Genomic DNA, 17,274 nt, shown 5'->3' with positions numbered 1-17,274 from the left:
AAAATTTTATTTGATTTGGGTCCTGAACAATATCAATTGTGTGAATAATTTATGTAATTTGTTTTGTGTTACTTTTTCCATATCTGCTTACGTATTTTGTAAAGTGATTATGCACGCACACACACACACACAAAAAAAAATACATAATTGCTTAATGGTGATCAAAATATTTCTACAGCTAAAAAGTTTTCATAATTGTTATCTCAAACAAAGTGGTGGCAAAAGACCAGAATTTACTGATTCCAACTTTGATAAATACCATAGAAATTATTTCCATTTCTCAATGTTCACATGTTAATTCAATTTAAAAGTATGCGATGATGTTTAATGTTTTCTATGTGATAGGCACCTGTTCCTCCCTACAATTGAAGCGATGAATAAACAGTGTCCCTACAGAGTAAAGCTTCCTGTACTGTTAGAGATAACAGACCTGCAAATTAATAGTATGATATATTTAAGTGCAACAAATTTTTTAAAAAGAACTTTATTTTGAGAGAAAATAGAAGAGTTCATAATTATGCCTAATAAATTTAGAAAACATAAAGTACACCCAGAAAAAGCTAAGCAACAGTGACTGCAGGAGAAATAAATGAAATTATCTGCTAAACAACATCTGCAAGATTTAAAGTTCCAGAAAGTACATAGGTCTTAAAAGTTGGAAGTCACAAAAGTAATAAGGCATAAATACTAATTTGCTAAAGATTATTTATAAACAATTTTGAGACCAATAAATCAATATGACATTACATTTATACATATGTGTGTATATATATATATACATAACATAATTTTAATTAGACCAATTTACAAGGGAGTTCTATTATCTGAAGATTTCCTTTTCCACTTGTTTAGACCGTTTGTCATTCTCATTGGGACATCACTTTTCCTCTGGTTCTGAGGTACAGAAGAAAAAAGTCAAAATAGTGATGTTAGCAGAATCAGGGCAAAGGAGAAAAATTTGTGGGTGATTTCCTTTTAATATCTGCAACATAGGGAAGCTGACAATTTGTTTATTTGGTGACTAATACAGATAGGAAAGATTCATAATGTATTTAGAATGGACGATAACATTTTAACTATTCATTTGGGTGAGAAGCTAAGGTGAAAAATTTCAAGACAAAGTTTGTTTTTTGGTTTTTGGTTTTTTTTTTTTTTTTTTTTGGTTGTTCATTTTTCTGTTTTATCAGGTCTACCACGAGCAACCTAACTTGTGTTTTAGCTATGTATGGGCATGAGAAGAACACCAGGGAGCTCAGCACGTTGCAAGTCATGTTTTCTCCTTAAGTGGGAGTTATGTTCACCTGGAGCCTGGGGCTGGTACCTGCCCTGTTGCAAAACTACCACGAGCAACCTAACTTGTGTTTTAGCTATGTATGGGCATGAGAAGAACACCAGGGAGCTCAGCACGTTGCAAGTCATGTTTTCTCCTTAAGTGGGAGTTATGTTCACCTGGAGCCTGGGGCTGGTACCTGCCCTGTTGCAAAACACTGACTATCAAAGCACACTATATACTGAATGAGCAAGCCATGGGAGCACTAACGGAGCTCGTTCTCTATTACCTGGTAAGAATAAGGCCATGAAATATCTTAGGAGCTTATAAGTAGACAAAAATGATCAATAGGACCAGAAATGGAAATGTCAAAATAAACTACCTGCACATCAACATCTTGCTTTCTCATCTGTGTTCTCTGGATTCTTTGACTTTTCATGAGGTTGATTTTCTGCAGCCTCAACAACCAGAAGTGGGTCATGTGGAGGACAGGATGTTGAGAACTATGTCGGGCTCAAGCAAAGCTCCTTTTCTGTTGCTTTTTCATTTCAGATCATAGCTAAGGGAGGCATCACCAGAACAGGAACCCAAATTCTGTCTGTAGAGTCAGGAGACAGTGAGGATCATCAAAGCCATCTCCCCATTTCTTCCCTAACACATCTATCCCTACCCCTCAGTGTCTGTTCACAAATGGGGAAATTATTTCTATTGTTCCTCCATAATAAGAAGGCAGACACCAGGGAAAATAGAGCCTCCTTCTGAGTCTTTGGAATTTTTTTATTCAGCAATAGTCAACAGAGAAATTTGGTTCCTTACTATATAGCAGGCACTCTACAGTTGTCTCTTCTGTCTGATATTAAAATGAAAATATTTTAAAAATATAAACCTCCTTCCATTTATCCCTAATAATAAATGTACACTGACTGTCTTAACATTGCAGGAAAGAATAATTATCATGAGAAATGGGGGGGAAGAAAGGTGATAAATTTTTTTTCTGTGCCAGACCCTGAGTACTTCATGCATGCATTTGGGTTCACTTCATGAATAAACTGGGGAAAGGAAATGTTTTCTATTCTAATTCCATCCATGCCAAAATTTGAGCCACTGAAAAGAGTACCCATGAACATTTTTGTAATTAACCTAAACTAAGGCAGACATTTTACCAACATCCCCTTACCTTGTTCCATGTGTAACATTTCCTTTTATTTTTATGCTTTCTTTCCCTACCAAACTGGAAAAATAAAATATCAATTGCATTTTTATTTTTCAATATCGAAAATTGAAACAATATTAAAGGCGGTGAATGTTCTCACTCATGTGGGAGCTATAAAAAAATGAGTTGAACTTTTAGAAGTAGAGAGTGGAATTGTGATTACTGGAGGCTGGCAAGGGGGGAACGGATAGTGAAAGGTTGGTTAATGAACAAAATTACAGTAAGATAGGGAAAGTAAGTTCTAGTGATGTACAAGAGTGCTCGGCATTTATAATTAATAATTTATTGCATGTTCTCAAATGGTTAGAGTGGAGCTCAAATGTTCTCTTCACAAAGAAATGATAAATTTTTGTGATGACTCATTTGCTAACTACCCTGATTTGTTCATTACACATTGTACATATGTAATAAAATATAACTCTGTATCCCCTAAATATGTACAGTCAATATGTTTCAATTAAAAAATAAGTTCAAAAACAGTTATTTTGGCAAAAGAAAAAAGACAAGTAAATCAGTACTCTCAACAATTAATAATTGTTTGAATTAAACATTAAAGAGTGCTGCCAGTTTTGAAAATCAATATTTCCCAATATTAGTTTAGGGATAGTTAGATATGGAGAATAGGCCCTACCATGTACATTATTCTCTTCAATTTGTCTCCTTACGTAATTTTCTTATAATAATGCAACATGTAACATTCACAGAAATAGTTGAGTGTCTTGAAACATTTGTTTATTTGATTTTTTCTTTTCTAATATTTAAACTACATTCATAAGTGGAAGAGTCTGTCTAGAAATCTGTATATAATTATATAAAGAACAGTTCTTTAACTATTTACTTCATGAAGACATCACAAAAATTTATGGAAAGTAACTAAGCCACCAATTGGAAGAAATTTCTCTATAGTTAAATAAATCATAACTATTTCATCATAAAATAATTTTAACTACTCCTTGTAATTATGTTATTACCAATTTGCTCTCTACTAAAGAACTTCTGATAAAAGAACAAGCTGTGTACACAATTTGTCTAAATTCAACTTTTTCTCTTGTTCAAGTGGAGCTTGCTCAGATTTTCTTTTCTTACATTAATCTACTCAGTGTTTTTAAATTAAGACCTAAATTGCTAATTTCAGAACTATTTCTGGGTCTGTTTAAAATTTATCATTCAGATTTTGAATAATAAAGCCATCACAAATTTTATTATTAAAAGGCTTAATTTCCTTCTACTATTCTCTATGAAAAAAAGTTTGGCATAACTTCTCATTCTGTTTTTATAACATTTTAGGCAGCTCTACCTTCTATGCTTAGCCCAAGCTACAGTGACAGGAGGGCTTAAATTTCCCACCTTTTAGAGGGGAACTTATTTTCTTTTAGAGGTCTGAGCTAAAATTTGACCCGTCCAATTGCACAGAAATTATAAATGGCATGACACTGCCTTAATAATATGTTAAATCCCCTTTCTCCCAAACTTAGAGTTTCACTTCATAAGCACTTCATAATAAACAAAATTAAGCTAAAGTAAAGTCTCATAGAGCTGGAAAACTTTCCCATTCTACATAGCGTTAAACAGTTTTTAACTCAGCATCACCAATCTCAGAGTTTTAAAATAATACTTTTATTAAAAATAAATTGTATTGTGTATATTTAAGGTATATAACATAATTTTGCGGGATACACATAGTAAAATGGTTACTATAGTGACACAAATTAACATATCCATCATCTTACCTAGTTACACAGTGAAGTGTGGCAAGAGCAGCTAAAATCTATTCATTTAGCAGAAATACCAAACACAGTACAATTTTATTAACTATAGTCCTCGTGTTGTACATTGGAATCTAAATTATTCATCCTAATATGATACTTTGTAAAATATTTCTAAGGATATTAAACAATTTCTAAACATTTATGGTCAAGAAAGAAATAAAATCAATTATAATTGTCCTACAATTGTCATTGTCCTTGTCCTATATTGTTTTAAGTTTCAACGACGTCTAGAAATTCTTTGAACCTGTGTATAGTCTAATTGCACCAAGACTATGTTACTAGAAAAGAATGTGGAAGTGCAGAACTTTGAAGCCTTGTAGCTGTGGGTTTCTGGGACTGGAGAGACATAGTGAAAAGAAGATGTGCAACCAATGCCAGATGGTTTCTGGTCCTGCCTTTCTGTTCCAATATCCCAGAAACTTTGCTATCATTATTCTTAAGTCCATAGAGTTTTTACAGTTACTAACGTTTATTCAACTAAATGTGGACCAACTACTTGAGTCACTAATGTAATGTTTAGAAAATTGAACTTTTTTTTTTTTTTTTTTTAAAGATGACCGGTAAGGGGATCTTAACCCTTGACTTGGTGTTGTCAGCACCACGCTCAGCCAGTGAGCGAACCGGCCATCCCTATATGGGATCCGAACCCGTGGCCTTGGTGTTATCAGCACCGCACTCTACCGAGTGAGCCACAGGCCGGCCCGAAAATTGAACTTTTACTATTGCCCTTTTATAACTACCTGGTGGCCCCTTAGCTAGCTTTAAAATTTAGTGTGTTTTCTGAAGTGTAGAAATATGCTATTAGTATTTATAAGAGTTTGAAATTGCAAAGAAAACTCCAAAAATTACATATTGTTTGAGGAATTACAATTACTATGAACTTTTTTCACATACGGAGCTTCTAAAAATTCATATATTTGAAAAAATTTTTTAAAAACTATGATTATATCTTACAAATTATAGCTCTGTACTTAAATCGAGAATCACTTTAGTCTGAAATCTAAGTGAAACGGTTGCCATTCATCGTATGTCTATATGCAGAATAACTTAGAACTATTGATATTTAAGTTGTGAGTGAAAGGAACTTTGTTAACTGATTCTACAATTGAAGCCACGAAGGGAGACAGCAATCTATTAATTTCACCAGACAACTAGAGCAACATTCAAAGACACTGGGCCACTGAATGCATAAACTGATAAGACCAAGAAACAGTGTCTTGACCCTTGACCATTTCCTCTCACTCTCTCCATGCTCCAGTGAAAGGAAGTTTTTCCTTGTCCTTCCCTGTGGAAGCAGACATTGCTCCCATTGCACGGGGTTCATCTTTACCATTTTACCAAATGGAGAAGTTATTGGAGATTCAGAGAATTTTGACATTGAAAACTGTCTAGCCAACAAGGTGAGTGATTTGACATTAAACTATAAGAACACAAATAAGTGATACTGTAGGTACCATCTATGTCACCCCAGAGAAAACTGAGTCTGGAAAAGTAAAACAAGTTGCCTGATATTTCCCACAAGTGATGGCAGAGCCAAAGCTCCAGGCATCTAGTGTCGCACTTTTTCAGTTACACAATGTTGTACCACATGAAGTGTAATTCAGGTTTGGGTCTATGGTGCTTTTCTCTGTTGATTCAATTGAGTTAGTATGTAAGATGCTAAGACTCAAAAAATTCCAAAAACCTGAAGGACAAATGCAAATACCCAGAATCATCTTATAAGCATCAGAGGTAAAGATGGGCCTCTAAAAATCAAGCTACCTATATGGCGTCTTGGTTGTCTCCTTAGGACAAGACTGAGCTATTGAATAAAGCTTTTCAATAAAGTCAAGGAATGGTGTGGAAAGAGATTCCTGACTGACACTACCAACATAGTCATATAAAGATGAACGTTATAAGGATGACTTAGGAAATGCAGGTGACTGCAAGATCGCAGAATTAGGGAAAATGCTTGTCCCTCCTTTCTCACAGGTGAATTTGAGCTTCAGCCCAGTTCAAAGTCTTCCAGCCTCACAAGCCCACCTGTGAGTTGCAGCTTCTTCTCAGTTCCTCTGTGCTCTCCATGCCATGGACAAAAGTGTGCTGCTCACAAGGCCTGAGGCTGAGCTCTTCCCGTCCTCGGTGAGTTCCTGATGTTCTCAGGGAAAGTCATGCAAGGGGTTCAGAGCAAGGAGAAGTCTCAATTGAGAGTAAAATATAATGATAAAAAAATTATCATTTGTCTAGTCCTTGATAGTTCTCAAGCTGTCTCATGCAGGTTTTCTCACTTAATCCTCCCAACATCCCACAGAGTAAGTAATAACCCCACTTTAAGATGAGAAACCGAAGATTCAGAATAGTTGAGAGATTGGTGCAAGATTACCCAGAAGTAAATGGCACCGTGGAGATGTGATCCTGAAACGCTGCCTGCAAATTTTGACTCCCCACTTATGTGACAGTCATGTTTAAAAAAGAAAATTAATGTTACCAAAGTACTAGATAATATGGATCCTATCTAAATAAAATCATTTTTGGTCACCAGAGTAAGAAAGTTTGTCTCATAAAATTAACACTGGCAAACATAAGGGAAGTCATGTACCTTCTAGCAGAACTAGCTATTTGTCTCTCTAGGTCCTTGAGATCTGTGAAAGTGGCAATAAGTGATTCACAAATATTTTCAGTCTTTTAAAAAATGACCTACTACACCTTTGGTAACACTTGAAATGTCATGCTGAATTATTTATTATTATTTTGTTGTTATTATAATCATTATTATACCACACTCCCAATATGCTGGATCTGTTGTAGGAGTTGGGGAAATAGAAGTGAACATGTGAGAGTACTTGTCCTTACACAGCTATTATTCTAGAGGGGTAATAATGAAAGGCTGTATTTGGATCAGCAAAACAAAAGGTGAAAAACTGGTTAATATTTGCCATTTGGAGAAAATACTATTAAAACAGGGTTTTTGAAGAAACAACTACCAGAAAATTCAGAAACTACTTGTCTAATCTATTTAAAACTAGATTACTCATATTTTGAAAAATTTCAATATAATACAAGAATAACAATATGTTACTGTGATTTTATCATTGTCAAAAAATTATGGCAAACTTTATACCTTTAATTGCCTCCTAAATCAATATTTAAAAGAATCAGTTAACTTGCCTTTGGGGGAGGTATTGTCACTTATCAATGATGGAAAGTAAATTAATAATATTAAAGTTTCTTTGGTGTTTTTCTAGTTTGTACTTCCTATGTATTAAATTTTAAACTGTGAGATAACTGTATCAAAGATGCCTGTCCTGTTTTTAATCATCAAAATTAACATTCTTCAGGTTGGAGCATACACAGAAGTTCCCCTTATCCTCAGGGGACATGTTTCAAGACCCTCAGCGGATGCCTGGAGAGTACTGTGGATAGTACCAAACTTCATTGCTGTCAGTCAGAACACGTTTGTGTGCAAGCCTTCCACCCACAAATTTAATGCCTTTTTCATCTCAGCTAAGCACTTGCCATGCACTGTGGCCATAACTTTTGCAGTTTGAGATGTTACAGCAAAACTAGCACAAATTTCTTCTTTCTTCACAAATTCAGAAATAGAAGATCCATTGTTACTGCAGATCTTAGCATCCTTGGCATATGATTTTTTTCTTTCTATATTTTTCAAGAGCTTTCACATTTTCACTACAAGGAAGCACTTTACAGCTTCTCTTTGGCATATCTGAGTTGCCAGCATCACTGCCCTTGTGAAGTAAAATAAGGGTTATTTGACCATAAGCACCGTGATACCCTGACAGTGGATCTGGTAACAGAAATGGCTACTGAGTGACTGATGTGTGGGAGCAGAGACGCTGGACAAAGGGAGGGTTCCCTTCCCCTGGAAGACAGAGTGGGACGGCACCAAATTTCATCATGCTATGCAGAATGCATGCAACTTAAACTTATGCATTTTTAATTTCTGAAATTTTAGGTTTAATATTTCAGACCACGGTTGGCCACAAGTAACTGAAACTACCGAAAGCAAAACGATGGATTAGGGGAGACTACTCCAAACAAAATTTTTCTCAACGTTAATTAGTATTTTATTAATAGGTCAAGATATCTCTTCAGAGCTTGATAATTATTACACAGGTGACAATGACAGTATTTCTCAGTTATAACTAGAAGATGGCATAGAGAAGTTAACCTGAAACAAGGGAATTTTCTCTCTCGGTTCTTTCTTTGGAAACATGCCTGCATTTTTTACACTTCCTGTTTATAGCAGTCTATTCTAAGCTACTATTATTTTCAGCATGTATTAAAGGAATTTAGTCTACTCAGTATTTTATGTCTATCCTATTCTGTTTAGTCATATAAATTTAACAGCTGCTTCGGTTGCATACCGAAGCATTGAATGCTATGGAGGTGAGAAGGGCTTATGAACGTAATTGGAGATTTTGGCTCTTGAAGTTACAAGAATCTTTAAACCTGCTTGCTCTGAATAATAACTCTGAAAGCATCGGTCCATCCAATATAGATAATACATGCTCATTTGTGTGCCTATTTAATTCTACTCAAGAACAAAGGTAAATAGATAAAGAAGTATAAAAGGTGTTTGTGTTGCCTGTCTGCTGCTGCATAACTGTTTTCCCCAAAAGTTAGTGGCTTAAAACAATAATCACTTATTATCACGTGCATTTTCTTTGAGTCAGGAATTCAGAGAGGTTAAGCTGGGTGGTTCTGTCTCGTGATGGGTTGATCATATGATTGTGATCAACCCATTGGCTAGGGTTACAGTCATCTGAAGGCTTGACTAAGGTTGGAAGATCTGCTTTCAAAATGAGTTTCTCACATACTGTAGTCAGGAGGCCTCAGTTCCTCACCACGAAGACATCACAGGGTGCCAAGTGTCCTTATAACATGGCAACTGATTTCCTCCAGAACAAGGGATCCAAGAGAGAGAGCTAAACCTGCAATATCTCTTATAACCTAGCCTTGGGAGTCACACGTCACCATGTCCACAATATCCTATTGGTTGTACAGGTCAACCCTATTCATTGTGGGAGGAACGGTGAAAGGGCATGAACATCAGGAGGCAAGGATTACTGGGGGAAACTTCAGAAGCTGTCTTCAGAGTCCTCCCTCTGACCCCCAAAGATTCATGACTCTACCACATGTACAGTGCACTCAGTCCTCTCTGAGGTGCCTAAAATTCTCATTCTAAAATAGGAACAGCTCAAAGGTTGAATTTCATCGTTTAAATCAGGTCTAGGTACAGACTATGCTCCTCAAGTTTAGTTCCTTAGGTACAGTACCTCTAGATACCTCAAACTAAAGTAAACTCAAGTTATTTTCCCCCACACACCTAACATATAGTGATGGAAATGGCATAGAATAATCACTATTGACATTCCTGTTCAAAAAGGGGGAAACGGGAGGTGCTCAGGAATTACTGGTCCATAGCAATTCTGAGATCAAGCCAGGCAAATATTGGAAGTTCTTTGGTAAAGACTCAGTCATATTCCAGAGCAGGAAGGGTACTCAGGCCTCTGGCTCTACCCTATGGATTCTTGGTTCTGTTAAGTCATCCTTCTTTTTCCATGAAAAGTACCCTGTGTTTGCAATGACATAGACATTGGTCTATCCAATATAGATGACCTATGCTCATTTGTGTGCCTATGTGGTTCTTCTACCCAAAAGTCAAGCTGAGTAGACATGGAAGTTTAACAGGTGGCAATAGTAAATGTCTGACTGCGGACTAAAGGCAAAATGTCCACCAAACTTAGAAGGTATCTTGAGACCAGAAAAACAAAATGGGCAATTCCATGTGGTAAAGAAAAGATTTTACTAGGGTAACTTACATACAGGATGATGGGTCAGACAGGCAATGACCCAGAGGCATACACAAGGTTTCTCTGCACCACCTCCTGCTTGAGCCCAAGTTTATACAGGCAGTTTACACAAAGCAGTGGAAAATGCCAGGAAGAAATTACTAACTAAGAGACAAGCTAATGTCACTAACTCCAAATGTCTTACAACAATAATTACTATCTTTGGTGGTCTTTCGATGCAGGTCTTCAGACCTGCTGCCATACGAGTACTTAATTGCAGTCAGCAACCCGTTTCTACCTATTGTTCTAACTACCTTATCCCTAGTTACTGTGTAACTTTCACAGGCAGAGTTCACACTGAGGACATAGCAAGTGGTAAGGGCTTCAAGACATCAAACACAGAGGTAAGTTAGATCTCCTTTGTATATCTGATCTAGTACTACCTCTAAACTCTACGATTGTGGAGTATTTGATCTACTATTACCTCTAAACTCTACAATTTAAAGTTTTAATTGATGCCACATAACTTAAGATTTTATTAGTCTTTGGAAGCATTTTCCCAAGTAGGCTTCACACCTTTAGAACAAAAAACACTGTTAAAAATAAACAAAATCTCTAACCTCTCTAAGGCACCAACTACATGAAGGTACTCAAGAGAAGATTGATGATAATTATTATACTTCTCTCAGTTTACTAAATATTTCAAAAGAATAGTGGGTAAGACTTCAGGCTTTGGTCCCCCCACCATTGCAGGTATAGAAGCTGCTGACTGTGAAGGGTCTCACTGGTTTTCCTGCAAATGTGCACAAACAGGAGGAAGAACAAGCAAGCTGTACCCACCCGTATCTCATTCACAAGGGAGCCTTTCATGTTCCCTGACCAAATCATGAAGAAGATATTTACAGCTTCCTCAAGGTAAAGTTCTTATTACTGATTATCATGCTGACTTGAGATTTTCTTGAATGTTGGTACAATTTTGTATCTACAAATAACTTTAGTAATTGTTTAGACTTGTCTGTTCACTTTGCAGATGAGAAAAATGAAGCCAATAAAAAGGTTACAATCTCTGTCGAGATCACACAAGATCTCTCACAGTCAGTCAGAGACAGGGCTAGACCTAACCTCTATCTATCCATCCAGACATTTGTAGTTATATTTAGTTTTTTGCAAACTAAACAAGACTAAATAAAGGATAAAAATCTTAATAATTCATAAAGTATAGTAATTTTACTACTTGGTATTTGCTGAGTCATATGTATCTCCATGCAATTAGCATAACATAAGGCTCCTGGTATTACATAGGGAAAATCAAGTTTTACAAGTTGATTGAGTAATCATTTTTTCCAGGGTATGGGATTAAAGGTGTTTACCAACTCAAAAATCTGAAAACCAAAGTCATGTTCAGTCATCCACCTGTCCACAGGAGTAGAAAGGCAAGGATTGCATGGAGGTAAAATAACAGGTTGTTTTTAATTTTGTCTGGTATCCAACAATATGACTTTGCCAAAAAATGGTAAAATGAGATAGACAATGTAGCCCTTTCTCTGTTTCATACACACAGGGAAACCAAGGTTCAGATTAGTTGTTTCTTTCTGAGGTTACTTAGCTGGTAAATAGCACAGCCAGAACTGACTAGAGACTTTTTTAGATGAATCAGATACTTCAGGGCATAAAATCAGATAAATTACAAGATTCTGATGTTTTATAAGAGAGGGGAAATGTTTACAATGGAAGAAGAGAATGATTCTGATTATAGAATCTGGAAAGACATTCATAGAGATATGGTATCTTAAAAAACATAAAGGGGGACAAGAGGCCTCATTGGGGAAGAGAAACAGTGTAAACATAACAGAAATATCTCATAACCCACAGCCAAAAAGCACTATTCAAATAAAGCAGGCTTTTTCTAGACCCTTCCATTTCTTATTAAAATATCTGTCCCATCCTCAGTCTAGTTATACTTGAAGCCCATTATCCAACCATTTCTCATCCCCTTCTCCTATGATTCAGACTACCCTTTTCTCCAAATCTCCTGATGTCTATCTGCTAATAAATATTTAGATGCTTTGAGCCCAGATTGGGAACCAGAGGTCCTATGTGTGAAGTGGGTATGAAACATCTCTTCTCTAAGCCTCAAATCCTTCATTAATAAATTGAAAGAATCTGCCTAAAGGTTCTTCGAGGCTTTGCAAAATACCCTATATAAAATAACTAAATACAATTTACCAAAACAAATTTTAAAATTTGACTGTTTAAATATTATTTTTATGTTCCTTAACATTGGGGTTACATTTAAGGTTAATATCTATATCTAAATGAGCCTTATCATGAAGACAATTATGCTATCAGCTCACTTTTAAAGGGCCATGGACTGTTTTTTTTCTAAGTATAACCTTCGATAATAGCACACATTTTAAACAATTTCTCATTAATGGTAAATATGATTTTGTCATGTAACTAAGTTGTTATATAAACGATGGAGAATAGAGAATAAAGAAAAGGAAAATAACCGCGAGAGTTACAGAAAAGAACTTTGAGATTAAACCATGGGGGCTGTGGGGGAAGGATATGATCTGGAATTTGTTAGGGATAAAATTTCAGGCATGTGATTAACTCAGAAAAAAAAAGAACTTCTACACTGTGTGATGAGTACAGAAAAGGGATGAAAATAGGTAAATATAAATGATTTGGGTACATGAGGAAATAAAGAGCTAAGAAAACTGGAATATCTTTTGAAAGTTTTTGAAAATAATTGAAGAACATGACGCTATTCCCACTACATTTGAGGAGTCATCATCTAACCCCAAGGTGTTCGACGCTATGGAACAGTATATATCAATTACACATCCTGCATGAACGCTTTGAAAGGCTCAATAGCCCCATCTAGTGTTCACAGAGTGTGAAAACGCACTGATAGCGAAGGGCAGAAAACAAACACTACATTTGAGGAGTCATCATCTAACCCCAAGGTGTTCGACGCTATGGAACAGTATATATGGAGAAGATAACTTTAATAGTGTCCCCAGGACCTAAAAGAGAGAGAGAATAGTTAAACTAAACAGGGACTAAATTATGTTAGACGATGATAGAAGTGACTTGCGCGAGAAACAGTAAAAATTAAGTTACGATATAAAAGTTATCATTCATTCATGTGTTTAATGTTTACTGATCTGGTTTCTGGTTATATAACAAATGTTGAGAGCAAAAAAAAATCTTCAACCATATGCAGTCTATATTCCTTTTTTTTCTTTTTTTTTTTTTTTTGTTCTTTTTTGAGACCGGCCGCACCGTGTTCAGCCAGTGAGTGCACCGGCCATCCCTATATAGGATCCGAACCCGCGTTGGGAGCGCTGCTGCGCTCCCAGCACTGCACTCTCCCTAGTGCGCCACGGGCTCGGCCCTGAAGGCTATATTCTAATAGGCATAGAGAGAGTGTAAGCAAAATAAGCAAGTAAATTACATGGCTTATTGAGAGGTGATAAATGCCTCAGGAAAAATGCAAATAAGGAAGAGGGTATTGAGGGAGTTGCAAATTTAAATAGGGTGGTCAGTGAAGGTCTGACCAAGAGTGAAATTTCAGAAGAAATTTGAAGGAAGAGAACAAACCATGCAACTATCTGAAAGAAGATTGTTACGGTTATAGGAAACAATACCAACAATAGAAAATACTTATGGAATGCTTACTATGTTCACCATTTTTCAGTTGAAAAAACTGAGGCCCAGAAAAATTAAATAATTCAGCCAGTAAGATGTGCAGTGGGAATTCTCATTATGGAGTTTTAATGTTCCAGATACCAAGTTCTTAACCTCTACGCTATTCCGCCTCTCAAAGTATTTGAGTTGAGAGCTTGCCTGAATGTTCCAAGCAGAGGAAACAAACCAGTGTGGTCAAAACAGAGTGAATAAAGTATGAGCATTTGGAGAGAGAGATCAGAGCACTAACTGAGGCAACATTGTGTAAGGCTTATAGGTCACGGTAAATTTGACTTTTACCCTGGGTGAAATGGAAAGCTGTTCAGAAGAGGAGCGACATAATCTAATATATGTCTCAAAAAGATCACTCTAGATACTAAATTGAAAAGAAAAGAAAAGAAAATTTCAAGTTTTTATTTATTTATTTTTTGCTTGAAGGTATTGAAGGTCAAGAAACATATTACAAAGCAGTGCTTTTTAAGGCATGAGCAGAGTATTCATTAGAAGGCGTTTTGTGATCAGCAATGAAACAGAATATGAATGGGTTAGTCCAGAGATCAACACATTTTTTAGAAGTCAAATGGCAAAAAAGAAACAAAAAAGATTTGTTTTATGAAATGAATTTAAAGACATTTACGGTAGAGTTTATTAGTTGTAGCATGAGGAAAAACAGAACTTTGATACGGTATAGAGGCTGTGAAAGGAGAGGTAGAAAGTCAAGTTGACAATAAGAGGAGGAAAGAGATAGCCATCAACCAATAAACGGAGATAAAAGAACACATAGTGCCACGGTTTAACTGCAGTAGCTGGAGGACTTGGATGGCCCTTGACGTCTGGGGTAGGAAATGGAAAATAGTTCATTTGGGTGCATCATGCAAGTAGATATTTAAATATTAAAGATAAAAAGGAAGACAGAAAAAATAAAACATTGATGAGAAAACAAAGAAAGAGGTAGAGATGGCTAACACTTGGAAGGAAATGGGGGAAAGAAGCTATATGACGTTCATTAAAGAAATTACTATTGATGCTTTTTCCAGTTGATAAAACAATTAAGAGCAAATTACTGGAAACACTTTTCTTTTAAGTGTTATTTCACAAGGTATTTCTGAAATATCAGATGGGATACCTGGGTGGAGATCCTAACTCAAACTCAATTTGTAAGCATGATTTCAGACACAGCATGGATCAGATAACCTTCGTGTCTAGCTCTCTGCCCTCTCGCTTTTGATTCCTTTATCTCAACCACGGAGTTATACCAAAAGAAAATATCTCTCTTTGACATGTTGGTTTCTTAATTTCCACTTTCCATAAAATAAATAGAATAAAATCTAATGCTCTATCTAGTCTGCTTATCCAGAGAGCAACAAATTTGCAAGCTTCAGTATAGTACACAGAATTTGTATCATTAAATTATGTTCATTCCATTGGAAATTCATTTTCCAGTGCAACCACCACTCACATTGCCTAAAGAGCATCTTACAATTCCTGCTCAAGCCCTCTAAGGATGAAGCACCTTGAAACCTGGACCTCCCCCCAAAATCCATAAAACCATCTCCATGTTACCTTATTCTTCCAGATTTCATTCATATAAAATTATGCTATCTCTAGGACACATAGAATTAGCACCTTTAACAAAGATGTCTCTCTGCTCAGAGAATGAAGAATCAACAAATTTTTTCCAAAGTTCTACAACTCCTAGGAGACAATCTGAGCAAGGGAAGTGGAAATTTGTTCTCCTGTCTTACCCCATGAAATAAATTAATGCTCCTTCTTTAACTAGGCTGTTATTTTCTCTTCACCGGGGTCTATATAGTTGTCAACCAGGCTTTTATAATGCAATAACTTCAAATGATATGCAAAGTCCAGAACCAATCCCTGAAACAGTGAGGAACTATTGCCCTGAGACCCGGACCTGGGAGTCGGTAGTGGTGGAGTAAGGAACTCTGCTCTCTTCCGTTTGCTGTGGGGGAGGGAATGTGGATCCTCCATCATTTTCAATTCTAAGGTCTTTCTGAAAAGTTTTAAATAATTATCTTAACCTCTTACCTTTTCAGGATAAATCTGAGTAAAATGCTTTAACTGTATAGGTTCATTATATAATTGTTTCAGAGATGAGCAATTCTAATATAATTATTCCTGAAACTGCCAGAAAATAGATGTGGGAGCTAAAAATATGCAAATGCTATCCTGCCTAATGCCATTCAGGGAGCTTTCCCTAAACATCAAGATTGGAACACACGATGTAAACAAATCAGGCTACATTAATAAAATGGTCTATATTGTTGGATTGTGATTCTTAAATATGCTTATTTACAGGATTGCACAATGGTGAGGGAAGCTTAAGAACAAAACTGAATAATGTTCAAATATATTTATTAAAAGTACAGACATATATAACAGGTTAAGGGCAAGAGCTACCCTATTAGTGCCTTTCATTTTTGCAACTCAGTGCCCAATGCTTAATCTCATGAGCATGCGTGTGCATGTACTTCGTGTCCCCTTAAGTGGATTCAGTTCTTGACATTAGCTTTACACATATTGATTCTCCCTTGGGAGAAGGTATTTCACCTACTTCCTTTCTGCTCTTCACATTGTCACTGTCCCCAGCTCATCGGGTGTGGCTGAAGTAGGAGTAACAGTCCCAGATACCATCACGGAGTGGAAGGCAGGGGCCCTCTGCCTGTCCAGTGACACTGGACTTGGTATATCTCCAATTACCTCTCTCTGAGCCTCCCAGCCCTTCTTTGTAAAGCTCACAATGCCTTATTCCATGATCTGCGGAGAAGCCTTCAGACTCAAAGCCACTGTGTTAAACTACCTTCCCAAATGCATATGGGTAAGAAAAATGAGAATAAATTGGAAGGGTTGATAGAACAAAAAACTCCTAAACAAAAAATCAGTAGTCAGTCAGCTACTGACTCTGTTCCCAAGACTAAGCACAATTCAGGGAATTATGTGTTAGCACTGAAAATAAGTAGTGCTAAGCAAGGCAGGACATGATCAGAGAGATCATATGAGGGTACCTCAAAAAGTTTGTGGAAGATAGAATTTAAAACAATATGAATCTTTCCATGAACTTTTTGAAGTTCCCTTGTACAACAATTTATGTGCTACAGGGATTTAAGCCATGGATTTCTAAACCACACTTTTTAAAAAAATTTCCTGAAGCTTGCAGAATCCTTGGCCACAAGTCAGGCCATACGCCAGGAAGATTCCTGATACTGATGCAAAACTCAGTTTTCTCAGTCCTGAGGATCATTCTAAGCCCTCATCTCTAAATGTCCACAATATGTAGTTTTAATTTCTCTTATTGCACTTATCTCTTTGTATATTATGTAATAGTTTTGTGTGTAGATTATCTCCTTTGTAACACAATACCCTCAAGATCAGGAGCCTCTTATATACCGTAGTGTTCTATACCTTATATAGAATAGGCATGTAATATATGCTTGAGGAAATAGCATATATTTCCTCAAGGAAGGAAGGAAGGAAGGAAGGAAGGAAGGAAGGAAGGAGGGAGGGAGGGAGGGAGGGAGG

The 17,274-nt window shown here is 36.4% G+C and overlaps 1 pseudogene; it reads left to right on the top strand.

Annotated features, from left to right (window-relative positions):
* The first annotated feature begins 1,181 nt into the window (after positions 1-1,181).
* The window catches only part of LOC103605016, a 29,515-nt pseudogene continuing 13,422 nt past the window's right edge, over positions 1,182-17,274 (top strand).

The sequence above is a fragment of the Galeopterus variegatus genome, unplaced genomic scaffold (assembly GCF_000696425.1).
Source record: "Galeopterus variegatus unplaced genomic scaffold, G_variegatus-3.0.2 Scaffold5545, whole genome shotgun sequence".
NCBI lineage: Eukaryota > Metazoa > Chordata > Mammalia > Dermoptera > Cynocephalidae > Galeopterus > Galeopterus variegatus.
The sequence above is the reverse complement of the archived record's forward strand: the minus strand, read 5'-3'. Positions and strand labels throughout refer to the sequence as shown.